This window comes from Cervus elaphus, chromosome 9 (assembly GCF_910594005.1).
Source record: "Cervus elaphus chromosome 9, mCerEla1.1, whole genome shotgun sequence".
Classification (NCBI taxonomy): Eukaryota; Metazoa; Chordata; class Mammalia; order Artiodactyla; family Cervidae; genus Cervus; species Cervus elaphus.
In genome coordinates, this window is record NC_057823.1 from 73,684,780 (window position 1) to 73,703,419 (window position 18,640).

Below are 18,640 nucleotides of genomic sequence, written 5' to 3' on the forward strand. Positions count from 1 at the left end.
AATTGTGCTTTAACTTTATGACCTCGTTTTGCACAAATATCCAGTTTAATTTACAATCCGATTCTTACACGGACATTGCTCCCCCACCATTTCCATCTCCTAAAACATTTAAAAGATTAAGTACAGAGGGAAAAATAATATTTGGGAAGGGAGGAAAAATTAGACCTCTCTCAACAAAAGACAAATATTTTCACAAAATACTAATGCTTTTCTAGGATTAACTGCTGAAAAGTCAATTAAAGTCATAGTAAATGGCCAATTATAAGTCAGCAATTTGATCAGAGGGCTCTATGTCACTGTGTTGGATATTATAGGTCAAGAGATAGGATGACAAACACCACAAATGCTTATGGTACCCATAACATTTGCCTTTACAGAACCAGGCAAGTGAAATTTTTTGAGTAGCATTTTGGGAGACAAGTATATTACCTCAGATTCAACTGATCAGACCCATGACCCTGGACAAACTCAGTCTCTCTTGGATACCCCTTTCTCATGGACAAAATGGAGATCTTACTACTGGTCCCAACTCACAAAGCTACTGTAAATATTCAGTGAGAAAATGTATGCGAAACAGAAAAACATTAATGTCACAATGTCTTACACACAGTAAATAAAATGAGTCATCTTTTAAATGAATAGACTGACAGAATGTAGAGAAAATAGCGGCAGAATCTCCAAAATCCTTATCCATTACTGAGACTTTTGATACCTGAACTGCTTTTGCTTCCTAAATTTCATTGATATTTTTCTAACTATGTTGGGTTTTCTGCTCATTCCAAAATATCCAATCTATCAGTTCAATTTTTTCTTTCCTAAACCAGGACTAACTGTAAAGTTAATATTCAATACTTCTTAACCTGTGTCCTAAACCAGCCAACACAGCTATCAGTGAACTACCTAAATGCAATAACCACCATATCACCTTTCTACTTAAAGGCTCTGATGGACTTCAAACCCTTATTGAACAAATCTTTTTTAAAATCAAAATTCTGGTTTGATACTGTAAGCCATGAAAACTGTATTAAGTTCGTGAGCAGCAAAGTATAACATAAGACAGAGTTTTGGAAAGTTTTATCTAGCAATGTTTGAGAGACTACAATATAAGATAGAAAAACCTAAAAGCTGGGAGCTATAGGGTCAGAAGCTGCCAACCACAGACCTCAGGTCTGGTCTGGCTTACAGACATTACTTATTGATAACACTTAAAAAATGGGAGATTTCTAATTTCTCTTGGGGAAAAAAATAGTCTATCTGGAAATAATCTACTGAAGTTGAGCAGAGGCTGCCTGGGTATGGCTGTTGCATACTCTTCCTACCTGGTACAACTGATTTATTTAAATATTTCACCTGGTTTAGGGTGGGGGGCATTTTTCAGTTCTAGTGGTTGAAATAAGATAAAAGTTTTGACTAGAGAAGAATTTGTGGACTTGCACAAGGGAAAAAACTAACAGATATTGTGATGAATGAGGAGAATCTGTTAGAGATTAAGTGGAAAGAGTAAGGCATGTTTTAGTTAATTATGTCTTCCAATATTTTAGATAGATAGTACTGTTTATCTCATCTCTCTGGGAGGTAAAATTTTCATATTTACAAATGTTTAAAAGTATAGTATAGTATCCTGTATATCAACTTTTGTATTTATAAAGGAATTAATGCATAGATCCTTTTTTTTTTTTTTTAAAAAAAGAGAGAAGCTAGAAATCAACCCAATTATAAGTGCTGACAGCTAAGTAATGCCTATGAGTCCCACTGGACCTGAAGGTCTACCTTTGGCAACTTCTAACCCTGGGGATGCCTGCCTTCATATTTCTTTAGGTTTTATTATTAGGACGACTTGCTTAGCAATTCTGATCAAGTTCCCAGTTTCTCTTGTGTGCCTGTGAATAGATTAGGCTGCCCAAATCTATGCTGTGAAATAGATTTCCTGCAGGGAAAGTGGCAGCTCCTGCTGACAGACCACTGGATTGTTCTCAATTAAGGAGTTTTAAGAGTAACATTTTTTTCTAAAAATGATATTTAAATAGTAGTTCTATTTTTAAACCATGTAACTAAGGATATATATTAAAATATGTGCATATACTGCAGATTTCTTACATGTGAGTGAATATCTCCCCCTTTTTTGTAAAGATGAAATATATACAAGACAGAATTTAACCATTCTTTTAAACTAGAAAGAACAAATTACTTAGTCTTTTCATTTAAATAACACATGAGGAAAATTTAATTTGTGAAGGGGGGAAATAAGAGCTTCTTTGTCTCTCTCTCACAGAGAGAGAAAGGGAAAGAGAGTGAAAGGGAGCAAGAGAAGGGTTAAAGAGAAAAGAAAGAGAAAAGGAAAGAGAGAGGAAGGCAAAAAGGAAAGATGGATAGAATGAAATGGAAACTGTACTCTTTGACATGGAGTAGTTAAATTTATCAACATGGCATTAGAAATTAAAGTGCTTAAAAAAATGGGTAGGACAACAGCAAATTAAAAAAAAAAAAACACTTGTGTAGCAAGGGAAACCATCAACAAAATAAGATAACCTACATACTAGGAGAAAATAGTTGCAAATCGTATGTGAAAAGAACTTAATATCCAAAATACATAAAGAACACATACAACTCAACAAAGAAACAACAATCTGATTAAGAATTGGCAGAGGAACTGAATGGACATTTTCCCAAAGAACAGATACAAATGGCCAGCAGCTACATGAAAAGACGCTCGATATCACTATTCATGAGGAAAATACAAATCAAAACCACAATGGGATACCATATCACACCTGTTACAATGGCTGCCATGAAAAGCAAAGAGATAACAAGTGTTGGTGAACATATAGAGGAAAAGAAACCCTTGTACACTATTTATAGGAATGTAAATTACTACAGCCACTATGCAAAACAGTTATGGAAGGTCCTCCAAAAATTAAAATAGAGCTACCATATGACCTAGCAATTCCACTTCTGGATGGAGATACCTATCTATCTATATATATGAAATGGACCACTATTTTTAAGAGATAGCTACACCCCTGGGTTTATGAAAGCTTTATTTACAATAGCCAAAATAGGAAAAAAAGGCAAAGTGCTCATTGATGAATGAATGAATGGATAAAAACTGTAGTATATACACACACACAGTACAATAGTATTCGGCCATAAAAAAGGAAACCATACCATTTGTGACAATACAGATGGACCTTGAACACACTATGCTAAGTGGAATAAATCAGACAGAGAAGGAAAAGCACTGTATGATCTCATTTACATGATGAATCTAAAACAACTGAACTCATAGAAATAGAATGATAGGTGGTTGCTAGAAATGGGTGGTGTGGGAAAATGAGCTAAGAGGGCCAAAAGGTTATAAACTTCCAGTTATGAGATGAGTAAATTCTGGGGATGTAATGTACAGCATGCTGACTATAGTTAACAATTGTTTATTATATATTTAAAAGTTGCTAAGAAAGTAGATCTTAAAAGTACTCACTTCACAAAAAAATTGTAACCACAAGGAGTGATGGATATTAACTAAATTTATCATGACAATCATTTTGTAATATATCCATATGCCAAATCATTTTATACTTTAATACAATGTTAATGTCAACTGTATCTCTAAAAAACTAGAGAAAAAGAAACTAGGGAGCTGATATACTTGGAGAAAATAGTTTCTTTCTGCTTTTGAAAACAGATTTCCCAAGCTGCATTCAGAAATTTTATTACAAGTTGGCTATCTTCTCCAATAACTAGAATTCAACCATGTTAATACTGATCTGAAAACTTTAATGTAATATTCTTTAGTACCTGTGCTTATCTTATTTGTATTTCTTCAGATTTCAATATAAAATGATGACTTCCTTATACGCACCTAACTTGAGAAGGCAACTAGTGATGTCAAGGAAGTTTTTATACTGGTCTTTTCAAATTTTTCCTGTGTGAAAAATAAAGTTACTTCTGCTTGTTAGTCTCATCATCCTTGAAGACCAATCTGTATCTAAAATCTCCTGGTAAGTTTTTTATCTATCATCTCAGTGATAGCTAAAGCTTAGTATAATGAAGTTCTCAACAGAGCTAAAAAATCATAAGGCTAGTTATAAAGAAAAAACAAGGTGAGATGTAGTTTAGTAGTAAATGGTGTTAGAATATATGATTTTCAAGAGAATGTTTCTTTTTCAAAATGAAGAGAAAAAGTGCCAAGTTGTAATCAGAAAATCAATTGAATGATTTACTGTAAAGAAGAAACAGTGAAAAAAAAAAAAAGAAGAAGAAACAGTGAGTTAGAGCAAGTGTCATTTGGTCTCATACCCTTCTGTGAAAGGTAGGCTTAGCTTAGTCTATCAATCAGAACACTGATAAGCCTGAACTAACCTCTGGTTTTAAGAGATCTAGCTTGTGGGGAAGCAGAGCTGAAAATAATTCTGGGAGAATACGTGACTTGGGGTCACCCATCTAGAAAGAGAAATGTGAACAGATCTACCATCTCCATTTATCAAAATGTGCCAGGGACTTTGCAGCCAAACTCTGTAAATCTGTCATTCTGCCTAGAGGAAACTGTGTTCTGTAACTTCTCTTTAGCTGTGGATCATCCCCCAAAATCTGCTCTTTTTTTTTTTTTCCTCTCCAGCATTCAATTTGGCATTTTGGCAAGACCAGGCACTCAGCAACTTTCAGGCAAGGAATTAAATCTGCTACTTGTAAATAAGGTAACAACTTAGTAGTCCACACACCTTTTTCTTTCAAGGAGGTGATAATGAAACTGAAGCCATTAGGCAGTATTTACCTTTATTTTTCACTGCAAAATCTAACATGGAAGACTTGACATATGGTTATTAAAGATGTCCCATTGATGACCAGGTTGGTGGAAGAATTGCTGATGTGGACAAGAAATACCAGCCTTCGGCTTTTAAGAAATACTTTTCTATGGATTTCCTAGGGTGCACGAAATAATATTTCTAGTCTATACTCCGAAAAATTATGAGACAGTATGTTGCTATTATTTAAGAGTTCTGAGGTTGGTATTCCGGTACTTATTCTCACCTCTCCCTTCCCCCTTTTTTTTTTAGCTCTCACAGCTGGTCAGACGGAATACCAACGATGTACTAAGCCATATTCTTCTACAAACCTCCCTCTGATAAAATCAACTTCCAGAATATGAGAGTAGACCGTGTTATTAGCAGAAAACTCCTTGTTTCTTAGCCATGGCATGGTCAGAAACTTTCTTGGAAGTACACTTTCAGAATGACCTTGATGTTAAAAGATGAGGTAAAAATAATGACCATTAATTTAAATTTAAACACAGAAAATTGTAGTAATAACACCTACACAACTATATCTATCCATGCATCCATCCACTTGTCCTATCCTATCTATCATTAATCTATCTTTTCTAACCACATATTTTGGGCTATTTCTAAGTCTCTAAAATATGTATCCAAAGAGAAGACAAGGCATAGCATTATTTCTTATAACAGCCTTTAATGCATCCTGTGGACTAAAAACTTTAAAAGCTTATTGGTTTGAATTTATTTGAAAAGAAAGCATTGATGGAATGACAGAAAATAGAACCAGAATTAGACTATACAACGGAGACTTATTCCATCCAGACCTGGTTGTCAGAGACAACAGTATGATGAGAATTTTCTTTTTTTTTTTTTTTCTTTTGGTAAGTTTTTATTGAATGAGAGGAACTGTATGTATTTTATACTAACAGTCTAAGGATGGAAACAGGTCCCCAAAGTCCTAATGTTAGGCCCAAAAGAGAGCCATAAAAATGTTTCATAATGAGATGAATTCCAGGATTACCTATCAAATCAAATTCTTGTGTGTTGAATTTTTGTTATTGCCATTTTACCCGGAGGTGACCAACAGATCAAATCAGACCGGTAACATATTGTTTCAAATCACCCTGTGCTTTAAAAATTTTTTAACTAATTGCCAAAAATTTTGTGTCTGAATCTTATATAACAAAATTTGCAAGTTCTCTGAAAAATGAGAAAAAGTAGCCTCACTGGCATTATATTCTTGCACAGCATCTGCCCATCTTCTTTCGGAGGGGGGGATGGGAATGTGCTCCTCTCGCTCTCCATGACCCCCATCAACCAGGACATCCTTTTGCTGTATGCACGGTCTGCTTTATTTTCTTTACTTCTCTAACTTTCACAAGTGTTGGAGATTACAGTCCCTATATTGGGTCATTTCTAAAGTATGTCCTTAATATTGGGAAGCACATTCATTTAGATGTGCCCTAAGAGTCAGAATAACCTAACATCCACTAAGATATGGTAATCTTCATGGCTCCCTCTTTCATATTTTTCTCTTCATTGTAAGAAAAGCATTCATGCACACTGCCTTCCATCAACATCATTTAGATAATATGCATAATAATAAAAACACTTATTATTTGTTGAATGCTTACTCTTTTCCAGATACTGAAGCTTCTGTAAGATTCATTCATTCATTTAAAATTCACCTCAGTTCTAGTTGATTATTGCCATCTCTGCTTTACAGGTGAGGCAATGAAATGAAGGACCAGTTACAGAAGCAGTGGTAGAGCTGGAATCTCTGCCCCTGCAGTGTGGTTCCAGAGCCAATCCTCTGCCCTGCTATGCCGCATGCACTCAGCGCTGCTGCATTAAGTCACTGGGACAGGGCTCCTCCACTCAGGGAATGAGCAGCTTCTGGAACATTTAGAAACAAAGCCCTGACATATAACCCTGACTTCTTGGGAAAGTCAGAACCATGAAGTGCTGGGGAAACTCACACACTTCTGTTCTTTAGGTTGGAACCCTATATTCTTTTTCCTTTATGGGAATTCCACTGCAAGTTAAAATTCCATATGCAAATGTGTGTTACATAAGGACATCCCTTGGGGACCCACGTACAATCACCATGGGTAGATAATCATTTTAAAAAAAGATCCAAGTATTGATCCCTTCCCAGCTCACACACGAGAGAGGAATCAGACACACAAGTTCTGCCTTTCTGGGCTAAATGTCCCCACAGATTTTCACCAAGTCTGTGACTTTCAGAAGCATTTCAAATAGATGATACATTTCAGTACACCCATAAAACTAAGAAAAACCAAAACAACAAATAATACACCTGACTGCACTGGTACCTGTATTAATTCTGGAACCACCGCTCTGCTTTGGGGCTCTTGCCTAAGGAGATTCTCATTTGAAAAACTCACCTCTCACCCACTGTTCCATTGAGAGGACACATTTTATCAGCCTTTTTTTTTCCCACTAACTCTTTTTACTTTCACGATGCAGCATCACTCCCTCTCTCTCAATAATAAACCATCTTTGGAATAGATTCCTATGAGCTAGAGATATCCAGGACTGTCCTGAAAGATGGGAGACTCAAGTCTTCTGATTCTTTCTCACTTACTTATCATCACCTCTAACCTCTATGCCTATCAGGGCTTTGCTTCCTCCAACTGTGTTTATTCTATAGCTCCTCCTTCACTTGAGTCCATCTCATTATTAAGTGGTTTCTAGATTTTTCAGATCCTAACGATGCCTTCATTTTCTGAACACCCACACAACTTCATATTTGTGCCACTGACTTGACTTTCTTCTTTTCTTTTTCATGTTGCCACCTCTAACTCAGTCTTCTCTTCTGAGCTCTTAACTCTGGGATCCAAATGCCTCCTTGACATTTCACCTAGATTTGAATGTCTACAAGCACCTCAAGCTTAACATCTTCAAAATGGTAATCTTTATTTCTACATAAACTCTGTTCCTCACATTGAAAGGGCAACCTCAGTAAATGAAACCTCCATTCTTCCAATTGTTAAGTCATCCTTGACTCCTCATTTCTCTTCAGCCACATATACAAAACCCTTCAGTACATGCTACTGGTATTTCCTTCTAAATATACTTAAGATTCAATTATTTCTCACAAACTCTACCCTGTCCAAGCTATCAAATCTCTTATCTGAACTATCAGCAGAGCCTTCAAATGGTTTCCTCAAGGCCTTTTCACTTACTTTACTTTCTTCCTAGAAATGATTTTTCCTCAATTTGCCTGCAGCTCAATCCCTGACTGCATTCAGGTCTCTGTTCATATATCACTAATTGGAATGACCTTTTCTATCATTCTCTATTCCACTACCTTACCTTATGATCTTCATGGTGCATATTACTACCACTCACTCATGTTATATATTTACTGGTTTATTGTATGTTTCCTCCAGTAGAACTTAATCTCTTTAAGAGAAACAATTTTTTTAAATTGCTTATCTCCAGTGCTAAGGATAGTAGTGCTTGGCACACAGTGAATATTTAAAGATCTGTTGACTTGAAAAATGAACTCCTGGTGACAAAAAAGCATGTTTTGTATGTTTTACTATCCCTTACGGTATCTAGCTCAGTTGAAACACAAAAGCGAGATTTAGAAACTGATTATTCGTTTCTTACATCCTCCATTATTCAGGAAGCCATTTGAGTGCACGAGCTGAGCTAGTTCTCAGACAGTCGCATAAATCACAGACCACAGTAACTATTGAGTAGCTATTTATCAAACAAATGACTTCAAAACACAAAGCGGAAAGAGAACAAGTTTAAATCTTTAGGAGAGACAGCTGGCCAGGGGGCTAAATATTATTATACACTAGTGTTGCTTAAAAATAATTTAACATAAAAATGTAGGTATCTAGTTTCCTTTGAGAAATCAGAAGATCTAGCAACAGGGGCATGGCATCTCCTTTTGGAACCATCACCTGGAGTGGAAGAGTAGCTCCTTGCTTTAGAAAGGGGATATGATAGAGTCTCCACATATTCTGCCTCCCTCAAGGAGGTTTTCTACCTGATCCCTATAGTGATTTGTCTTTGTGATTTTGCCTTTGCATAAATAATAGTCCCCTCATTCCATTAAAAAAAATGGTTCTGGAAAAAGAACATTATAGCAAGGATAAAAGTGAGTAAAATAGACTTGATTTTCAGTAATGATTGCATCACTTCTATCTGGATGGCTAGGAAAACTTTTAACTGAATTCCCTAAATCTCAGTTTTCTCATATGGAAAACAGGGGCAACACAAGGACATTGTGAGGCTTAAATAAGATAATGTCCTTAAATATCCTGGCATTTAAAATGTGCTCAATGAGTGTGTTAGCTATAATAATAGTAATGTTTTGGATGATGATTCTTGACCAACCAGAAAAAAATCCTATTTTCTGTCTTATAATTAGAAGATACAGTCAGTGTTTTAGCCTGTATCATTGACCATATCATTGGGTATATTAACCTGCTATTGCTTCTACTTCATACTTAGTCAAGATGAAATATTACCTTGGATAAGGATAGAAGCAGGCATCTTGATCTTTTTGTTAAAAACTACTTCATCCATTAAAACCACAGTATTTATTTAGCCATTTAGGCCTGTATTCATAATTTAAAAGTTTCATAAATTAAAAAAAAATAGAATTCATTTATTAGGTATCACAAAGATATAGCCTCAGACTTCTTGAAAGAAGAGATAAAATAAACGTGAGAGGAAAGCCTCTTTGGGATATCAGTGGTGATTTGATGGACACAGCCTTAATTAATGCTTAGTTTATAATAATAATTTAATAGAAATAATGAATAATAGAAATAATAATACAATAGAAATGATGATAATGGAGTCAACTTTTCACATATGCAAATGATTGAGCTAGAATCAGCCATGGTGTCAAGAGAATTCTAAGACAGAGATGAATTTAAAATTCATAAGTACCTGGCATGGTTAATAAGGTCCAGTATAAGTAAATGTGGGAAATCAAGCCCAAATTGTGAAAAGATGAGAAAGAATGTCTCTTTCCTAAGATGTAGGTAGTTTCAGTTCAGTTCAGTCGCTCAGTCGTGTCCGACTTTGTGACCCCCATGAACCGCAGCACGCCAGGCCTCCCTGTCCATCACCAACTCCCGGAGTCCACCCAAACCCATGACCATTGAGTCGGTGATGCCAGCCAGCCATCTCATCCTCTGATGTCCCCTTTTCCTCCTGCCCTCAATATTTCCCAGCATCAGGGTCCTTTCCAATGAATCAGCTCTTTGCATCAGGTGGCCAAAATACTGGAGTTTCAGCTTCAACATCAGTCCTTCCAATGAACACCCAGGGACTGATATCCTAGGATGGACTAGTTGGATCTCCTTGCAGTCCAAGGGACTCTCAAGAGTTGTCTCCAACACCACAGTTCAAAAGCATCAATTCTTCTGTGCTCAGCTTTCTTCATAGTCCAACTCTCACATTCATACATGACAACTGCAAAAACCATAGCCTTGACTAGATGGACCTTTGTTGACAAAGTAATGTCTCTGCTTTTTAATATGCTGTCTAGGTTGGTCATAATTTTCCTTCCAAGGAGTAAGCACCTTTTAATTTCATGGCTGCAATCACCATCTGCAGTTATTTTGGAGCCCAGAAAAATAAAGTCAGCCACTGTTTCCCTATCTGTTTGCCATGAGGTGATGGGACCAGATGCCATGATCTTAGTTTTCTGAATGTTGAGCTTTAAGTCAACTTCTTCACTCTCCTCTTTCACCTTCATCGAGAGGCTCTTTAGTCCTTCTTCACTTTCTGCCATAAGGGTGGTGTCATCTGTATATCTGAGGTTATTGATATTTCTCCTGGCAATCTTGATTCCAGCTTGTGCTTCCTCCAGCCCAGCATTTCTCATGATGTACTCTGCATATAAGTTAAATAGGCAGGGTGACAATATACAGCCTTGATGTACTCCGTTTCCTATTTGGAACAAGTCTGTTGTTCCATGTCCAGTTCTAACTGTTGCTTCCTGACCTGCATACAGGTTTCTCAAGAGGCAGGTCAGGTGGTCTGGTATTCCATCTCTTTCAGAATTTTCCACAGTTTATTGTGATCCACAGAGTCAAAGGCTTTGGCATAGTCAATAAAGCAGAAAGAGATATTTTTCTGGAACTCTCTTGCTTTTAGAATAAGAATAAAAGTAGATATTCAAGAGTTACTTAGGAGGAAAGGCTGCAGAAATCGTTAAACTTTTGGTTTCATCTGCTATTTGTCATTTGTGTCTGACTCTCTGTGACCCATGGACTGTAGCCAGTCAGGCTCCTTTCTTCATGGGATACACCAGGCAAGAAAACATTTACTTCTCCAAGGGAGTCTTCGTGACCCAGAGATTGAACCGTGGACTTCTGCATTGCAGGCATATTCTTTACCATCGAGGTCACCAGGGAAGCCGCAGTGATATTTATAGTGCAGTTAAATTTTATAGAGAATTAATCAATGTAAAACAAATTTATAACTAAATGTACTTATCTGTGCTGAAACAATATTTCCTGCCCTAATATTAACCAATATCAAGGTCATTATCAACATCTTGAATGTTTATACAATACAATATAAACTGCTCCATACCCCATTTCCCATAATGCGTCTTAATTAGAACTGTTGCTGTTGCTTAGTTGTGTCCAACTCTTTGCGGCCCCATGAACTAACACACACCATGCTTCTCTGTCCATCACTGTCTCCCTGAGTTTCCTCAAACTCATTTTCATTGAGTCAGTGAGGCCATCCAACTATCTCATCCTCTGTTGTCCCCTTCTCTTCTTACCCTCAATTTTTCCCACCATCAGGGTCTTTTCCAATGACAGCTCTTTGCAGCAGGTGGCCAAAGTACTGGAGCTTCCGCTTCAGCACCAGTACTTCCAATGAATATTCAGGGTTGATTTCCTTTAGGATGGACTAGTTTGATCTGGGGCTCTCAAGAGTCTTCTCCAGCACCACAGCTTGAAAGTGTCAATTCTTCAGTGCTCAGCCTTCATGGTCCAACTCTCACATCCATACATGATTACTGGAAAAACCACAGCTTTGATGGACCGTGTTGGCAAAGTGATGTCTCTGCTTTTTAAAACACTGTCTAGGTTTGATGTAACTATTCTTCTGAAAAGCAAGTGTCCTTTAATTTTGTGGCTGCAGTCACTGTCTGTATTGATTTTGGAGCCCAAGAAAATGAGATCTGACACTGTTTCCACATTTTCCCCATCTATTTGCCATAGAGTGATAGGACCGGATGCCATGATCCTATTTTTCTGAATGTGGAGTTTTCAGCCAGCTTTTTCACTCTCCTCTTTTACCTTCATCAAGGGGCTCTTTAGTTCAAAATGTTTAAAAAGGCAGCCATGTAGTATATAGCACACTGAGTTTATAAAAGAAAACTGTAAATGACGAGGGAGGGAAAGAAGATGAAAGAAGAATAAAGAGTAGAAGTAAAAGCTAGGGCAGCTTTTTAAATATACTTGTTCCAGTGATAACACTGAAAGCTTTACTTAAGGGACATTTAAAATCTTCTGTTCCATAACCAAAATGAAGCATTTCTTTCAATGTAAGCCACAATTGCCAAACTTTGAAGTTTTGGTAAATAACCTTTAAAAAATGAAAATGGGCAGTGGACTATAAGCCATAACACTTTTGAGTCACACTGTTGTATGCCTGAAACTAATATAATTATAAATCAATTCTATACCTCAATTAAAAAAAAGAAAAAAATGAGTATGGGTATAAATGGCACTTTTTGAATTTTGAGTGTCTAAACAGCCAGTGTGTAAGTACATGGGCTAACACTCAGATGGAATAAGTACTAATAGTCTAGCATTACGGAAAACCCCAACAGAGGAGCAGTGCCTCTATATCTCAGATTTGCTCTCTGAGGGTATTAATCATGGTTCATCTCCAGGAATTAGTTATAAATCTGTGAAGCAAGCTTTACATTTTTACAGAGAATGTTTACTGAGGGAGAAATATAATGTATGATACCATTACTGAGAGATTAGACCCACATCTGAGAAAAGTATATTTTTAGCAACAAATACAGTTAAAATCAGCCTGACAATAATTTTTCTGCTATTTAACTATTTGAAGTCTTTATTAAACACACATACACACACACACACAACAAAGTTGCTACTGCCTCCTAAAGAGAAAAGAACAATAATTGTTCCAGGCTTCAAATTCTTTGATGTCAAGGGCTACCATAATCTGGAAAGCAATTTATACAAAGATAAACCTTTAAAGTGTTATTAAATGATTAATTTTGGCTAAGTCATGTGTCGCCTAGGAGCCCAGAGAGCTCAGAACTCATTTTTCTCATTATAGAAAGTACTTATTAATTTATAAACCAGTTATTTGGTATGTAAAACTTACTTTCCTGGATAAAACACAGAGAATGGCTACCCTTGCAGATCAGCTCACAAAAGCCTTTCAACTCATAATTTGTCTGAATGTAGTATTTTACTTACTGCTAGGTCTTTAACCACAATGTAAAATGATATTTATACTGGAAATCCAGGTAGAATCTCCCTCTTTGGAATCCAGTTTCAAATTTTCTACTTTTAATTTCTCTGAGATTGATAACTTTAGGGCCTGTGACGCTAAATATTTAAGAAAATAGGCTTACTAGGTTTATGCCTTTGCAAAATTTATTTAACCTTGGAAGCTGTGTTATATCATCTGTGTACTGGAAGAATAATCATAGCCAGTAGGTAGTTGTATGGCTTAAGTAAGCTCAATTATGCATCTTGGTAGCAATTCAATAAAAATTGTTAGTATTAATTATGTAAAGTAAACATAGTCAGTCTTAAATATACTGAAATATGAACTTCCTGAGGGAAGAAGCCATTATTTCTACATCAATCTTAATTTCCTATAATACCTGTAATTAAATCAATTCCCAATGAACTTACTCTAGTCACCAAAATGTGTTAATGGCAAGACATATTTGGATCAAAGTCATAAGATTTTTTTATAGTTCTGAGGGCAAACACATATTTTCACCAACTGTAACGTTTATAGCTTTAACAACAATTGGTAATGTTTTTACCATGATGCACAAGTAAAAAAACAGTTAGGATAATTTGTAAGACTGAATAAAAGGCATTTTCCTATATTCTAATTTGCTAAAAATAAAATTTGGTAAAAGATTGCAATTACTTTGGTTTGAAAGATATAGCCATTAATGGTAAAATATCACAAAACCATTAGTGTTAATAACATAATATATAGTGCATTTGAAAAGCACCTAGTTAAATTTTGAAAAAAAAATTAGGAGTATGACAACAGAATCAATAATAGCTTAATTCAAGTCAGAGTGCCCAATGGAATTTTAAACATAAGGTGCAGAGGGGTCCACCCACACAGGTCACATGAACCATGAAGCTTAAACATAAGGCACGCTAGAGAAGTAGTTAGTCAACTAGACTAGAAATTTGACCTCCTTATTCTTACCAGTTTCCATTAAACCATACTCTCTTACTTTCTGGCTTAAAGTACTCAGAGCTCATGGATAAGCTCTAGTAGTTTCTTGGTAGCATCTTTAGGATTTTCTACATATAGTATAAGGTCATCTGCAAACAGTGATACTTTTTCTTTTCCAATTGGGATTCCTTTTATTTCTTGTGCTTCACTGATCACTCTGGCTAGGGCTCCCAAAACTGTTGAATAAAAGTAGTAAGAGTGGATGTTCTGGTCTTGTTCCTGATCTTAGAGGAAATCCTTTCAGTTTTTCACCATTGAATATGATGTTAGCTGTGGGTCTGTCCTATATGGCCTTTACTATGTTTCATCTATGCCCACTTTCTGGACAGTTTTTATTATAAATTGATGCTGAATTTAATTGAAAGCTATTTCTGTATCTATTGAGAAGATCACATAGTTTTTATTATTCAGTTTGTTCGTGTGGTATATCACACTGATTGACTTATGGATAGTGAAAAATCCTTGTATCCCTGGGATAAATCCCACTTGATCACGGTGTATGATGCTTTTTAATGTATTGTTGGATTCAGATTGCTAGTATTTTGTTGAGGATTCTTGCGTCTATGTTCATCAACGATACTGGACATGATGGTGTTGTATATGTATGCAATGGAATATTACTCAGCCATAAAAAGTATGCACAAATGCCATTTTCCAAGACAGGAATGGACTTAGAGACTGTCATACTAACTGAAGTAAGCCAAACAGAGGAAGATAAATACTATATGATGCCACTTAAATGTGAAATCTAAAAAAAAAAAAAAAGATACAAATGAACTTACATACAAAACAGAAACAGACCCACAGACAGAGAAAGCTTATGGTGACCAGAGGGGAAAGAGGGGAGGGATAAATTAGAAGTCTGGGATTAACATATTCATACTATTATGTACAAAATAGATAACCAACAAGTACCTACTCTATACCATAGGAAACTATACCCAATATTCTGGAATAGCCTATAAGGAAAAGAATATGGAAAAGAATATGTATATGTAAATGAATCACTTTGCGGTACATCTGAAATGAGCACATTTTTGTAAATAAAACTAAACTAAAAAATAGAGTAATTAGAAGGGGCATTAATGATCATTTTTGAATGACGCACATAAAACACACTTTTGAGCTTTAATGAAGCAGGTACCCTTTCTACACACTTACCCTAAGTTAGGGGCTGGGCATACAGAGAATGACTGAAACAGAAAGGTGAGCAGAGTTGTCTTAAGCAATATAAACACCTGTTGAGCCTGAGCACCAACAAAACTAAAAGACCAACAAGCCTTGATATTCATTTCCAATCTTATAAGGAGTTTCAAACACGCTTCCTTTATGTTCCAAAAACAATCACTACTGCAGGGTTGTGAATGGGTCTTTAAATTTCCTGAGTTTTAAGGGTTTGCTTTTTTATTTTTTCCTGAGACATGTGCTTGTATTTACAAACATTTCAAATATTTAAACAAACAAACAAAAAAAACCACATGGCAATCACAAAGGAATATATCTACAAGATAATCTCTATTAAGATACTTTAAATAACACTTTTTCATATTTCATTCCATTCCTATGACAATAGTTCTCCCCTTTCAGGTGCTGAAGTACTCTGGATCACGAGTCGACATTCTCTAGCCATAGAGCAGACTTCTATACATTATTCCTACTTCCAATTACCTCCTCTCCTTGATTTAACTCAAATTGCACCATTAGTACTTCATTCCTTTGGCTGAAATGAAGCTTAATGTTTAATGGATGTTAAATTGTAAATGTGGCTCCCAGCAGGGATAATCTTTGAAACCACTGTCTGTGTTCCTGCCACAGTGTGGAAGTAGTGAATCCATTTTTTCTAAAGAGCAAATGTGAAAAAAAACACTGAAAAAAGCCTGAAGGAAGAAAGTAGTAGGGTACAAAAAGAGAGGCAAAGAACATAATTAACTACAGTAATAAATAAGAAATATTGAGAGCTCAATAATTGCCAACTTTATAGTGTTTATCTCATTTAATTACTTTATAAATGCCTTTTCTATCTGTCCTTATTTTTATTTATTTTTTGCTTGAGGCCCTACCTATTTAGAGTCAGATTTGTTAAGTTTCAGTCCTGGAGTCTATATTTTAAGCAAATAACCTAGATCAGTTTGATGCAAGAGATCCAAGGACCACACATTATCAAACATGTCCTCTGAATAATTTTTTTATTATTATTATTATTGGAATGAGGTCTGCCTTATTCCACAACTGTATAATGAAAAAATTTTCTTCCACAAAATTTTACCTTCAGGAACTTAATTTACCTTGGAGAGTATGAATTGCACCCAGGCAATAGACAGCAACTTTATTATTTTACAAAAAGCCAGGTTGCCTTTGCTGTAGTTTATCAAAATTTGAGACTTCATACATTCCTTTCTCTTTCATTTTCTTAATGGCGTGCTCAAATGTTCTATATCCTTTTCTATAGAATCCAAGTGTATCAGTTTTTTACCAATTGCATTCACAAGAAACAATTTATAACTCTGGGAGATGAGAACTGAACTGCATTGCAACTCTTGGTGGGAATTAGCTTCCTGTGCAAAATTTCAGGAGCAATGCTGAGTCACTAACCTTTCTGTTTAGATGCAATGCTCTTATGAAAACAGAATCTCACTTTTGAAAATCAGGAACAAAGAAGGTCTAAAGGTGAGTTCAATCAAGTTTTTAGTAATGTGGAAACTTTTGACAACACAATGCTATCTATAAGTGTGAGGGTGAACACATACTTATCACAGGGAACCTAAATGCAAGATGATACAATGAGGTAAAAATAAAATGGCTGTATGGATATAACACGATGAGACAAGAGATCAATTGTCTGCAAGTTTGTACAAGGAGAAAAAGAAATGGGGTTTACTGAATGTAAGGGTGAGTAAGAGAGGGTCAAAGGAAAGAATAAAAAAGTTACTGGCTCAAAAATCAACAGATCTTTACCTGACTTCATAGGCACTACCACAAAACTTTAGAACAGGAGAACATGTTGGAAGACAGATTCTTATACACAAGTGGCGGATTTAGGGGGGACCTTCAACTCTCTCTTTACATATTAGTTTGTTTTTAATCTTTTTCAGTAGAATAAACATAAATTCTGGGATCCGGAAGTGAGAGGCTCAAATCCCAGCATTAGCATTTACCAGGCTGAGTGACCCTGGGCAAATCCCCGGTTTCCACAGCTATACAATAGAGGTCACAATGTCTAAGGTTGGGACTATATCGATCTGTTGAGCACTGAGTAAAGCTCTTCTCTTCGGATATATGAGGTGGTCGATAAATTGACGCCATCACTCCCAGCAGTACCACCGCCACATTCTCATCATAAAGATTTAGGGTGAAGCAAGGATATGAAGTGAACTTGGGTCCTCTTCTGTAGATAAGACAAAAGTGGTATGCAGGATAGGGGTCTAGGGATAAAAGGAAAGTCTACAGGTGATTTGGATGAATACTCCATTTGTTACATGTAGAGATGTATTCTGACCTGTTTGACTGGTTGAGGTCTTAGGATGAGGCTATGTACCAATGGGAGGGGATGGACTTTATTCAGAAGGGAGTGAATGCATATTCACTGCTCTTTAAAGGAAAGATACCCTCTGACCCTTGGAGATATGTCAGGAGGCAAGAAGGGGGTTGACCTCTAGAAGTCTCCAAGTTGAAATAAAAAAGTATACTGAAGTGGTTAAAAGCATGAGCTTCAGAGTAGTCAAACTGTCATTTAAGCTTGGGCTCTATTATTTCTTAGCTTTGTAGTTTAAAATTGGAAGAGTTAAAATACAGCTCTGTTCTAAACTACAGTCTGTGAGTGCTCAATTTGCTTCAGTCATGTCCAGCTCTTTGTGACTCCATGGACTATAGCCCACCAGGCTCCTCTGTTCATGGGGATTCTCCAGGTAAGAATACTGGAGTGGGTTGCCATGCCCTCCTCCAGTGGATCTTCCTGATTCTAGGATAGAACCTGCATCTCCTGTGTCTCCTGCAGTGCAGACAGATTCTTTACTGCTCAGCCACCCACAGAAGCCCCCAGAACTACTGTAGTTTAGACTAAAAGGTTAATTTTATTATTCTCTTCCATTAAATGAGAATATTTATTTCATAAATCTGGAATGAAGATCAAAACTAAGACAATATGTATAAACACACAGTACAGTGTGTGTACTTTCAATGCATATTAATCCCTTGCTATTATTCATAAAATATATTATCTGGCTGTGTGTTAAGTTTCCTTTTCATTTCCTCTTTGATATTGTCACACCTTCATTGAAGAGCTATCCAGTCAACCTAATCTCAGCATTGCTCTTCAGATTAAGACAATATTTCTTTTGTTACAAGATACAAGACTTGATACAAGACAGCAAAAATAAGGG

The 18,640-nt window shown here is 36.1% G+C and overlaps 1 protein-coding gene across 4 annotated transcripts in view; it reads right to left on the bottom strand.

Annotated features, from left to right (window-relative positions):
• GABRB2 (gamma-aminobutyric acid type A receptor subunit beta2) overlaps window positions 1–18,640 on the bottom strand; it is a 273,763-nt gene that overhangs the window by 79,088 nt on the left and 176,035 nt on the right. The gene's annotated exons all lie outside the window — the stretch shown is intronic.